General features: G+C 37.8%; 1 long non-coding RNA gene across 1 annotated transcript; it reads right to left on the bottom strand.

The window, feature by feature from the left end:
* Window positions 1–4,951: 4,951 nt before the first annotated feature.
* Window positions 4,952–11,585, bottom strand: LOC112193944. Its single transcript, XR_002934079.2, has 3 exons — window positions 11,504–11,585; window positions 5,304–5,357; window positions 4,952–4,981 (listed from the first exon to the last, which is right to left on the bottom strand). It is a non-coding gene; the product is annotated as an uncharacterized LOC112193944 (long non-coding RNA).
* Between the last annotated feature and the right edge of the window lie 1,947 nt (window positions 11,586–13,532).

The raw sequence follows: 13,532 nt of genomic DNA, 5'->3' as shown, positions 1-13,532 counted from the left end.
TATTTAAACATCTTAGCTAGAAGAGAACTGGCAGGTGTATGAAAACTACACGTAACGACCCAACTTCCCAAGATATGTTTTTATAGTTAAAAGCATTTAATATTTCAATTTTCTGTTTCAGTATGGTGCGTAGCTATTGTCTGATCCAGTCGCACAAACAAATAAAGATCAATAACCCCCGGCTATATGTATATACTCACATGTCTGCCTAGCTCTCTAATCATCGCAACAAAACAATCTACCAAAAACCTGCATACCCAGCTCCATCCTTTGTCTCTTTGCCCAATTTTAGCTTGTATTTTTTAGAATTTTTGGATCTACCATGCTCTGATTGTTCAATATATCAAAATGATATTAATTTCATTATGAGGCTTACTCAGCCTTTGACGAAGCATGTAGAAACTTTAAATTAAGCTAGCTGTAAATATACATAACAAATTTATTCGAACTTCGAAGAGAATAATTGGCATGCAGCACATGTTCATCATCTCCCTAGCTAGCTATAGCTTGACTTATGCAATGATTAAGTGCCGGAAGGAAGTTGATGCGAGTTTGTTGTTTTCTACAAACAACTGGATAAAGTGACTGAGCAGTACTGATAATTAGACAGCTTTGGTACTACTGGTCTTGGAAATTCCACAGCGGGTCTTCAATCTTTCTGTCAATTGACGCTGACTACTTAATTGAGGCTAAATTACATTATACTAATCAAACAACAAAGTAGTGAAGTACTACTGTTTGTAAGAAGAGGGTTAAAATTAATCATCACCAACAATTTTTAAAAATCCTGATGACAACTTGTGCATTAGCCACCATTTGATGAGTTAGTTCTATAATATGAACTGGGAGAATATTACAAAATGATGACCAATATTTCAGTTTACATTACCCAACATGGACTGAAATGGATCGAACTTGATTAATCTTCAGTCACACAGTAGACAAAATCCTTTTAAATTTTTTCTAATTTTCTAAACCACATATATGCAAGAAGGTCCCTTAATGTTAAAGTGGTATTGATCACTGGTCCAGCAGCATTAAGCATAGAACTAATACAACAGGCTATAACCTAATATCATATATATAGTTATATACCTGGAAATCTGGGTATATCGTAATCAAGAGTGTCTGGTGCCATATAGGCTGATCTGTACACGCTTTTGGTAGAAACCCTAATTATATTTTAATTTTTGCATGAGATGAATTGTGAGAAGAATACATTTTAAGAAGAATGATTGGACGTCCTATCAGACAATACTGATATTAATACAAATAGTACTAAATTTGGAAACCTGTCTCGTGACCATCCTATTTTTTCTGGACATACTTTTCTTACATAACAAGAGATTCCAATCTCTTGGAAATGAACTGGAGGGCAAAACCTAGCTGCAATTTGCAAGTAACTAGCTAGCACGATTCCTGTTATTGAAACAAAAAAGTAACAAAAAAATAATGAGAAAGAAGAGAGAGATGAAAATCATAATCTATGGTAGTTTTCAATGAACAGCGTTCTGTGATATGCGATCAAGGCTTTTGCACAATCCCTTACTGCATACGCTGACCTTACAGTCAATGAATTCAAATGATGGAGATCTGGGATTTTTCTTTTCTTGGGGGCGAGAAGCTAAAAATTAAGATTGCTTTATTTACGGAGCCGATGCATAGCAGAGCGGAGCAGCCTTTCTTTCTTTTAGGCGGCGTCCTTCCTCATAGGCAGAGAGTGACTGCTACAATCCCATTCATCATTTTTGATCTACATAAGCATGAGCATGTATATGTATTTCATGAGACAAACTATGGTACTGTGATGTTTATCATACACTCATTTTACAACTATTTGAACAAAAATTACAATCATTTGAATTAAAATTACAACATTGAGTACAAAGTTACCATATTCATTTACACTATTTACATATAATTAAACAAAAATTATAATATTGATAACAAATTTGTTCAAAAACTTGTAACAAATTCGTAGGTGGTGTAATTACTATTATTTGAATTAAGATTACACAAAATATGACTCAATATTACTACTCTAACAACAAACTTGTTGTCACATTTATAAATGTGTCTATGAGATACGTATATGTATTATAAAATTTTCCGTATTTCATACGGTCCATACATTAGATAACATTTCATGTGATTCAGTAAACAGATTATGAATTCCATCGTTGCTAGGCTCTTAATCCCTATGATTAATTAAAAAAATGAGCAGATAGCGGGACTCGATAACGAAACCACAAATCTGTATCATCTATATCCAAAAGAATTCGATCACTTGAAAAACAAAACAAACTAATGCAAAATTTAGGTGTTTAATTAAGATTGAATATGACATAGAAACTCAGTTTAGATTCAAGATATATTTCAAGGCTTACTGAAAGATCGAGCTGATAATAAGGTACCTTTATAATCCATTGTTTTCCCTTCAGTTTCCACAAGCTGGAAACTAAACTCCACAATTACTTTCAATCCAACGAAATAGCATATCCTTCCAATAATCATAATTAAGCACCAAATGAGACCTAAATCCTCATCGAACTACTTATTACAAATGATTATCTGTCTCCTTGGTTTTCACAGGAAATATCTTAGAAACACAAAACCTAATGCACGCATGCATAGGGCCCGATCTGAGTTCATATCATGGCATGACATGCATAATCTTAGGTTTCCTTGATAGATACGCTCAATCACTTTGGATAGACACTAGATATATGCATCCGTATAAAATAGAAAGTATATATAGTTTGGAAACACATATCACATTGTGATACATATGTATACCTTCTAAATGGTAGCTGCTAGCTCGATATTGATAAAATAATTTGAGGTTCACATCTAAAACTAATTGGCAATGGATGGAGTGACCCAAACTCTTATAAACTTATAGGCAATGTCCCATTTTTTCCATGTGGGATGTATATATTCTCAACAGATATAGTCTAGAGCCACAGCCATCCATGCAAAACTTTTTCAACACTCTTCATCCGTTTGAATTTCGATCAATTAGAGTGAGAACTACCAGATCAAATGCTATCATTCTTACAGTTGTAATTGATGAACGGATTGAATCACCGGGGACTGGCCGTGACCAGCAGGCAGATAAGTACATGGCATTGAATTCTGTTGTGATGTGAGACTAGCTAGCTTGGTGGTATTAAGTTCACGGGCAGGAAACACAACAATCTCACATATATTAATTAAACTATGCATGTAGCCAGATAGTGATATATTCTTGGTGGAAACACATAGCCACATATAATAACAAGAGACAAAAACGTTTTGTAAAATATACTCCAAGAAAGAATTCTAGAATTACTCGATCATGGAGCAGATTTTACAACCCTCTTTTGTCCCTTTTCCTCACATGTGGGATTAGCCCTAGCTAACTCCAATATATATATATATATATATATATATATATATATGCATCCATATATATAGAGTGATCGATCTCAACAGACGGAGGACTAACATTTTAAGAGAATTTTTCGATTTACATATCGAACCCCAACAAAATAGGAGCCAAGACCAATATGTCACTTCGAGTTAATGGAAAGGTGACAGCAATGTACGTATCTGTATGATTGATGATCGATCACCTTAATTAACAGTACTAGATAGGTTTATGAGGCGATAGGCCACCAACTCCGAAGATATTGGCAACGATTGGAACCCCTTCTTTGATAATGTGGCCTTCATTCTTGATTGGGGTTTCAGAAACTATGCATGCATGTATAATGATCATGATGTGGACGAGCATTCTAATTGGGGACGGTATGTGTCTTATCAACTAATGATGGTTCTTGACCCTAAGATTTCAAATCAAAAGTGTGTCCCTGTGCTCAACGAAAACTAGGAATAGAATGAACTTTATCTCTGAGTTATTGTATGCACTGTGAGTAGTGTAATAAGGTTAAGAAACAATTAATTTTTCTGCACATTAATTGAAAACATGATGGTGCTTAGTGGTGGTATATATTTATTCGACCAATTGCATTGGTTGACATGCATATTGGTTAAGCTACTTCTTCACTTGAAAATTGAAGTACAAGTTCTTGATCCAATGATTTGTCAATCTAGATAGGATAGGATTGGATGCCCTGGCTGTATCTTATTTCATTCCATTCAGGTTGCTAGCTCGCCCCTGTCAGAATATATACCCGATCAACCCATACATTTCATGCATCATCAGCTAGTCCCTATTGATTTTCATGAAGCCATTCTCATTCAATTATCACTTCTTTCAACATAAGCAGTCATATCACTACAAAAAAAACAGACTTTTTGTGACGGATGAAAAATGTCGCAAAAGAGGCAAAAAATGTCGCAAATGGTTATTTACGACGGACTTGCGACCGTAATTGAACCGTCGGCAATAATCGCCTAGCAAATAGTTGTCCATTATTTTCGACGTATTTTCAACCGTCGCTAATAGTATTTGCGACGTTGCTGCGACGCTTTTAGTGCTGTCGCAAATTGTTTTACGACGGTTTTTGTGACACTACATTGCCATCGCAAATACTATGGTAAGGGCGAAAAAAAAAATTCAGATTTGCAACAGCAAGCTGAAATTGGAACATATTATCTCCTCACAAATGACTAACCTTCTTGCACATAATACTTCAACAACTTAAATAAGATTTATAAGATCATATTGTCTGATATATAATGTACATTTACAGAGTACTAATAATATAAAATTACAAAACTCTGAATGAATAAATTGTTGCAGTTGTCAAAGTAACTTTACAGTATACACCAGTTAATACTAGGACCTGCAAATATAAATATTGTGAATCATCAACCATTGAATAAAAAAATTAAGTAGAAAACTTAATTACAACTAAAAAACCAGAAAATATGTACCTGCTTATGGTATAAGGCTTCACATTTGTAAAGGTTATATCAACTTTCTCATGTATTTTGATTTCTTTACAATGGTTTCGAGGTAGATAGCTCAAATATCCTATGCATGGTCGATAGATTGTGAGATGAGTCAATATGCTTAAAGCATCTAGGTTACTGAATAATAAATAATGATTGCAAATGAACATAAGAAATATTTGATCCTGCCATAGATAGAATTCTATAAACAAAAAGTAATCACACTTAAGACAGATGCAAAAGCAATTGATCTTGGAACCCAACATCTACCCCAATACGTAAAACACAGATGACCTCCATGCATACTTGAACAAGATTGCATATTATTCAATTTGTGAAATATTGATGCTATTATGTGTAGGCATAATAAAAAGAGCCAAAAAACGTAAAGAAAAGAAAGTTACCCAGATGCAGCAAAGAAAGCTAAAGGATTCTTGAGCTGCTTACCACTGATGGTGCTGCAAATGAGAACCCAAATCATCAAGATAAATAAGCATTATGCACATGTCTTTGCGGTCTCAATGATGATACACTATTACTTTAAAACATGGCCCCATTCATTTTATAAATTCTTATAACTATTCTTCTAATAATCTATTTATCGAGAATTAGTCATGCTAGTAACACTATTGGGATCACAAATTAGATCATTTAGACTCTTCATATAGAGATATGCCAAACTCTACTACACCAGCTAACTAAGAATATCATCATAGGTTATGCAAATATAAGGCATATCCTTTGATTATGTCCCATAAGCCATGTCAAGAGCTTAAAAACTTCAAAATGACAAATTAAAACAACAAAACCATTATAAATCTCACTACCAATTTCCCTAACAGTCATCAAAACAAAATGGTATATAGGGGGAGAAATTTGTTGGGTGTGCGGATCCGATTCCACATAGGATAAGGATTTGTTAATCCTTGATCAAAGAGGAGTTTTTGATTGTTTCCTACCTGCTTACATAATCCTACTTGGTAATGGTTTCTATGTCTATTGGGAATAGGTTTCCAATGTCTTATAGGGTCTAGTTAGATATCTATAAATAAGGGCATAGGTTGTAGTAGTAGATCAAGTCTTTGAAGCATTAAACAGAGAGAGCAAGTGAGGTCTTGAGAGTTGGTGATAACTTCTTGTATTCTTGTTCGTGTATTCTTCTTCTTCTATAGTGAAACCCAAGCAGCCCGGGGACGTAGGCAAAGTTCTTTGCTGAACCTCGTTAACAAGTTAATGTTTGTTTTCTCGATCGTTTATCTATATTGTTTTGCACTTGTCTGCTTCCGCAAGAGGAATTTTAGGTCAAATTCCTAACAAAGTGGTATCAGAGCTTAGGCTCTAGAGTGGAAACAATAAGCATAGAAGACATTGAGAAGAGGGTCGATAAGTTCGACGGTAATGACTTTAGCCTATGGAGGTCACAAATTGAGGACTACTTGAATATGAAGAAACTTGCTAAGACTTTAGAGGGCAAGCTCCCAAAAGATATGAAGGAGGAAGAATTTGTCGAGATGGATAGGATGGCCCTTGGAGCCGTTCGACTATCGCTTTCGAATGATGTACGGCGATTTGTTATCAAGGAGACTACGTTGAAGGGGATGATGGATAGTTTGTCCAACGTGTATGAGAAGCCAAATGCCGTTCAACAGTTGTACTTGATGAGGCGGCTGTTCACTTTGAATATGGGTAAGGGTATATCTGTTCGCCAGCAAGTTGGGATAGTTGGTGATATTATCGAGCAACTAGCATCGGTGGATGTTAAATTCGACGAACACATCAAAGCTTTGGTGTTGTTGACTTCCATGCCTTCAGATTGGGATGTGACTGTGAACTCGATTTGTAGTGGAGCTGGGACTACGAAGAAGCTGAAGTTTAATGATGTGCGTGACATTCTTCTGAATGAAGAGACGCGAAGACAAAATAACCTTGAAAATCCTTCAAGTTCTGCGCTCTCTATAGAAAATAGAGGTAGAACGTTCAACAAGAACTCAAACAACAATCGTGGAAGGTCCAAGTCTAGGGCACCTGGAAAAGGCCGAAGCGTGTCCAAGTCAGGAAAGTGGTCCGATGGGTGTTGGCATTGTGGGAAATCTGGACATGTCAAGAGAGACTGTAACCAGTGGAAGGAGACAATGAAGATGGCAAACACAACCGAGTTTGATTCGGATGCACTTGTACTAAGCGTTACTGAAGCACCATTAGAGTCGTGGATCATAGACTCTGGAGCGTTATTTCACTCAACTTCATAACAAGAGCTCATGGTGAATTACCGACGTGGTAATTTTGGCAAAGTTTTTCTTGCTGATGGTGGAGCCTTGGAGATTGTGGGAAGGGGTGATGTGAATATTTCGCTGACAAATGGTGGAACATGGACCTTGACCAATGTTAGACACATACCGCGGTTGAAGAGGAATTTGATCTCTGTGGGTCAGTTGGATGATGAAGGATGTCACACTACCTTTGAGAAAGGTATGTGGAAGGTGTGTAAAGGAGCTATGGTGTTAACTCGTGGAATCAAGACAGGAACACTTTATACGACCTTGAATATTGTTGCTATTGTTGAGAACAATGAAGGCACACCGATCGTTGAGAAAAATGAAGATGCATACTTATGGCATCGTAGACTTGGGCACATCAGTGAGAAATGTATGGGTGTACTTCAGTCGAAGGGTAAACTACATGGTGTGGACTCAGTGAAGATTGGGCTTTGTGAAGACTGCATATTTGGGAAGCAAAAGGTTGTTAGTTTCTCAAAGGGTGGCAAGGCACCAAAAGATACAAAACTAGAGTTGGTTCATACTGACGTGTGGGGACCTGCACCGGAGCTTTCGTTAGGTGGCTCAAAGTACTATGTGACTTATATTGATGACTCCACAAGGAAAGTATAGGTTTATTTCTTGAAAAATAAATGGGAAGTATTTGATACTTTCAAGAAGTGGAAGGCGATCGTAGAGAATGAGACCAGGTCGAAGATCAAATGTCTGAGGTCGGATAATGGAGGTGAATATTGTGGTAATGATTTCAAAGAGTATTGTGCAGAGAATGGGATTAGGATGGAGAAGACAATTCCCGGAACTCCACAGCAGAATGAAGTGGCTGAACGCAAGAATAGGACTCTGAATGAGCGCGCAAGGAGTATGAGGATACACGCAGGATTGCCAGACATGTTTTGGGCTGATGCGATTAATACTGCTGCTTATTTAATTAACCGTGGACCATCAGTACCATTGAATCATCTCCTACCTGAGGAAAAATGGAGTGGAAAAGAGATAGGCCTATCACATTTAAGAGTGTTTGGTTGCATGGCATATGTTCACATTGAGTCCAGTGTGAGAAGCAAGTTGGATCCCAAGTCTCAAAAGTGCATATTCATAGGCTATGGAGGTGACGAGCTTGGCTATAGGTTTTGGGATATGCAGAATAAGAAAGTTGTAAGGAGTAGGAATGTCATATTTAATGAAGAGGTGATGTACAAGAATAGGCAAGCAGCAGAGCCTAAAAGTCATGTAAGAAAAGATCGGCAGTTTGCAAGGTTGGAAGAATTGTCAAATGAAGATGTGTCTAAGGGAAATCATAGGGAGGAACGACAACAACAAGAAGCTCCTGAGGTCGCACAACCTGAAGAACAAGTTCCTAGTGATGAGCTAGTGACACCTCCTTGTGTGCCAAGAGTATAGTCAAGAAGTACTAAAGGAATACCGGCTGATAGATACTCGCCTTGTGCTAACTATTTGCTGTTAACTGACTGTGGTGAACCCGTGAGTTATGATGATTCAATGCAACATAAAGATTCTTCTAAGTGGAAGGGTGCCATGCAAGATAAGATGGACTCTCTCATGTCCAACAATACTTGGGAGTTAGCTAAGTTACCAACAGGTAAGAAAGCATTGCATAACAAGTGGATTTACAAAATTAAGCAAGAAGTTAATGGGAGCAAACGTTACAAGGCAAGGTTGGTTGTGAAAGGTTTTCAGCAAAGGGAGGGAATTGATTTTGATGAGATCTTTTCGCCGGTTGTGAAACATACCACAATCCGGTGGTGCTTGGTTTAGTGGAAGCTGAAGGTCTGTATTTGGAGCAGCTAGACGTCAAGACTGCTTTTCTTCATGGTGATTTGAAGGAGGTCATATACATGAAGCAACCACAAGGTTTTATAGCACCTGGTAAGGAGGACTTGGTATGCAAACTGCAAAAGAGCCTTTATGGCTTGAAACAAGTCCCAAGACAGTGGTATAAGAAGTTTGATGCTTTCATGTGTGGGAGTGGCTACACAAGATGTCAATCCGATCACTGTTGTTACTTTAAGAGGTTTGACAAATCTTATATCATTCTTTTACTGTATGTGGATGATATGTTGATAGTTGGGGAAGGCTTCAATGAGATTGAGAAATTGAAGAGAGAGCTGTCAAACCAGTTCGCGATGAAGGATTTGGGTGAGGCGAAGAAAATCTTAGGCATAAAGATTATCCGTAATAAAGTGGCTGGTACTCTGAAGCTTTCACAAGCGGAGTATATTGAGAAGGTGCTTAAGCGATTCAATATGGATGAATCGAAGGCTGTAGGAACACCGTTGGCGGCTCACTTTAAATTGTCCAAGGAACAATCACCCAAGAGCGAAAAAGAGAAAGAATATATGAAGAATGTACCTTATGTATCGGCAGTTGGATGCTTAATGTATGCTATGGTGTGTACTAGACCTGATATTGCTCATGCAGTTAGAGTTGTGAGTAGGTACACGAGTAATCCAGGAAAGCAACATTGGGAGGCTGTTAAGTGGATCATGAGGTATCTTCGGGGTACTACTGATATGTCTCTTTGTTTCAAGAGAGGTAGTGCTGAACTACAAGGATATGTTGATGCAGACTTGGCAAGAGATCATGATACTTGTCGGAGTACTACTGGTTATGTGTATACTGTGGTTGGTGCTGCCGTATCTTGGGTCTCAAATTTTCAAGGGCAAGTGGCCCTGTCTACAACGGAGTCTGAGTATGTAGCAGTCTCAGAGGCTGGTAAGGAGATGGTGTGGCTAAAGGGTCTGTTGGAGGAATTGGGTAAAAAGCAAGAGAATTGTGCATTGTACAGTGATAGTCAAAGTGCAATTCACTTGGCAAAGAACCCTGCTTTTCATTCAAGGACTAAACACATTCCTATGAAGTATCACTACATACGAGAACTCGTGGAAACTGAAGTGCTGCAATTGTTGAAGATTCAAGGAAGTGAGAATCCTGCTGATATGTTGACTAAGTCTATGTCAATAAGTAAACTGAAGCTGTGCTTGACTTCAGTTGGTCTCCAAGTTTGAAGAAGGAGATGTTGGCTGTGATAATGGGTTTTGTGTTGGCTATGATTGAAGAGTATTGAAGAATGTTAGCTACTAGAGTAATCGGCTCCAAGTGGAAGATTGTTGGGTGTGTGGATCCGATTCCACATAGGATAAGGATTTGTTAATCCTTGATCAAAGAGGAGTTTTTGATTGTTTCCTACCTGCTTACATAATATCGGCTCCAAGTGAAAGATTGTTGGGTGTGTGGATCCGATTCCACATAGGATAAGGATTTGTTAATCCTTGATCAAAGAGGAGTTTTTGATTGTTTCTTACCTGCTTACATAATCCTACTTGGTAATGGTTTCTATGTCTATTGGGAATAGGTTTCCAATGTCTTATAGGGTCTAGTTAGATATCTATAAATAAAGGCATAGGTTGTAGTAGTAGATCAAGTCTTTGAAGTATTAAACAGAGAGAGCAAGTAAGGTCTTGAGAGTTGGTGATAACTTCTTGTGAGAGATTCTTGTATTCTTGTTCGTGTATTCTTCTTCTTCTATAGTGAAACCCAAGCAGCCCAGGGACGTAGGCAAAGTTCTTTGCTGAACCTAGTTAACAAGTTCGTGTTTGTTTTCTCGATCGTTTATCTATATTGTTTTGCACTTGTCTGCTTCCGCAAGAGGAATTTTAGGTCAAAATCCTAACAAAATTAAGAGAGAATGATGGGAGGAATCCTAACACGTCCCATACATCACATCAATTAAATGTGGGCACAATTAGAAAAGTAGGGAAAACCAAAGATTGATGGGAGGAATCCTAACACGACTTCAAGGGTGAAGGGTGAACAACATTATTGGACCTAAGACTGCAATAATTAACCACGAACAATCAGATATGAATCCATTTGAGGAAAGAAAGAAAAAACACAACAACCTTTTAAAGTGAGAGCAATGACATATGTAAACAATCCGGAGCTCAGCTGTAGCAGATTCGCAATCCCATTGAAGAAACATGTAAGGCACACTCTCTGAGTCTCTGAGTATCTAAAGAGTTGAGAAAAAACAACGGATACAGGTATGTAGTATAAACTTGGTGCAGAATTGCAATACCCACTAGGCAAAAGCATTCTGTTTGGATGCCAAATAAATTTAAGAATAGGAAAAAAGTAAAATAGATTAGAAATTGAATCTATCGCACTTGGATTAATGCTCAAAGACCCCTATCCATTAATCCTCCGAATTAAACAAGCATAAATGAAGCCAATACAAATAAAACAAACCCAGAATCAGCCGAAAACACAAAATAGCAAGTTAAAGAAGAAAGGAGCGAGAAAGAGCTTACCTTTGGATTTCAGAGTTCTTAGGGTTTTTGTGACTGAGATAAGAGGAGATAGAGTGTCAAGAAGTGAAGACCTATTTTTGGACATGATCTGTTACAGGAACTTCTTGATGGCCGGGTATCAATTTGAGGCTTCAATCACTATCGTTCTGAGAGTGAAAGAGGGGAAACTAAAAGAGCAGTTAACTCTTGGCAGAGGCACTGTCAATAACCTAGGTAATTCTAAAAATATCTCAAATACGAGATGTGTTCCTATATGTAGCGAATAGCGGTTATCTTTGAACTTTGCTAAGCTTTTGCGACATTACTTAAATCATTGTAGCAAATAGTTTGGCTCAGAGCATTTTTTTTTTTTGTCAATTATCCGTGCCTCTTAATGAATAATTGCTCCGGCCGTGCTTATGTGTCGCAATATATATGTCGCAAAAAGCTTGTTTTTTTGTAGTGTATGCTTTAGGCCAATCACACTTTTCATGCACAGTTGAGGTATATAATTGAAATCACGTACATAATCTTCTCGTGCCTGCAGCTGTGAGAATTAACTAATAGACATGCATCCTAAATTATTTTACATCTTCATACATTAGCTTCATTGTGACTTGGGCTGGGAAATTTAACAAAATATGCTTAATTTATGAGATGAGCATTTATTCGTGTATTAACTGATATATTGGGGTAAATTAAAATTAGGGCTAAATACTGTTTAGTACAATGTGGTTTTGGTCGAACATCAATTTAGTCCATCGACTTTCAATTTCATCAAAAACACCCCCGCACTAGCGTCTTCTCGTCCAATAGATCCCTCCGACTTAATTCCGTCAATTCCAGATGTTAAGTGCTGACATGGCATTTCCAACTCACCAAAATTGGGGCCCACATGAAAGTGAAGTTCCCAAACTGACCCTGGCCAACCAAATATGGAAAAATTCAAAATAAATTTTAGATTCTGAGGCTGGGGAGACTCGAACCCTTCCCAACACACATGCAAATAAAAGCCCCAACCACCGGACCACTTGCATGGTATTGGTATATTGCAAACAAAAATTATATATATAGTTGTATAATTGTTTTTAAAACAATTATACAACTATATATATTATTTTTGAGGAGGAGACGAACTTAAACACAGCCTCCAATGGCGGCAACCACCACTGCCAAGACTTCGGCTTCAACTCCCAAACTCAAGAGCTTCACCCCAGTCTTCCTGCTCCTCCTCATCCTCATCTTATCAACCATCTCCGGGGGATCTGCGAATCGGATTCGGTTGGTTAAGAATCAGATCCCCAGCTGCTGCGACATGTCGTCGGAAGCGCAGTGCTCCCATAACCCCAAGTAGGGGTCATCATGGGCCGGGCTAGGGCCGGCCCTACCCTAAATTTTAGGGCTTAGGGTAGGGCCGGGTTTGGCCTAGTCAAAGTCAACAAAATTTAGGGCCGGGTAGGGTAGGGCCGAGGCTTAAATATGCTAACCCTTACTCGTCCGAAAAGCCCGAGTCGGGCCGGCCTTCCAAATATGGTCGAAATGGGCCTAAAAGGGCTTTAATTTGTTTAACAAAAAGAAATACATTATTTTTTTTTCCTTAAAATGTGTCTCCATAGTCATATAGGCAATATAAGACTCATTGTTTTTTGTTAATCATATTTAATATATATATATATATATATTGATATTAACTTATAAGTTATAACATTTATAAATATTAGTTAATGAGGTTATATTTAATTAACTATCTCTCTAAATCTCTAAATTAATTTTTATTTAACAAAGGAAACAAGAATTAAAGAAAATAAAGCTTAGGAAATCAATTACAAAAAAAAAAGATAAGTTGTATGTTATAGAAAAAGAGAAATTTATTTTTAAAATAGAAAATAATTAGGGCTTAAACGGGCGGGCCTAGAGGGCCGGCCGGGCTTGGCCCTAACGGGCTCAAACAGGTAGGGCCGAAGGGCCAGGCCGGGTTTCAATTGCATGGCCCTTACCCTACCCTATTTGAGAAAGGGTCGGGCCGGCCTGCCCTAATGTAAGGGTCGGG

This window comes from Rosa chinensis, chromosome 3, assembly GCF_002994745.2.
Source record: "Rosa chinensis cultivar Old Blush chromosome 3, RchiOBHm-V2, whole genome shotgun sequence".
Taxonomy (NCBI): domain Eukaryota; kingdom Viridiplantae; phylum Streptophyta; class Magnoliopsida; order Rosales; family Rosaceae; genus Rosa; species Rosa chinensis.
Note: the sequence above shows the minus strand (reverse complement) of the source record. Positions and strands in the feature narration are given on the sequence as shown.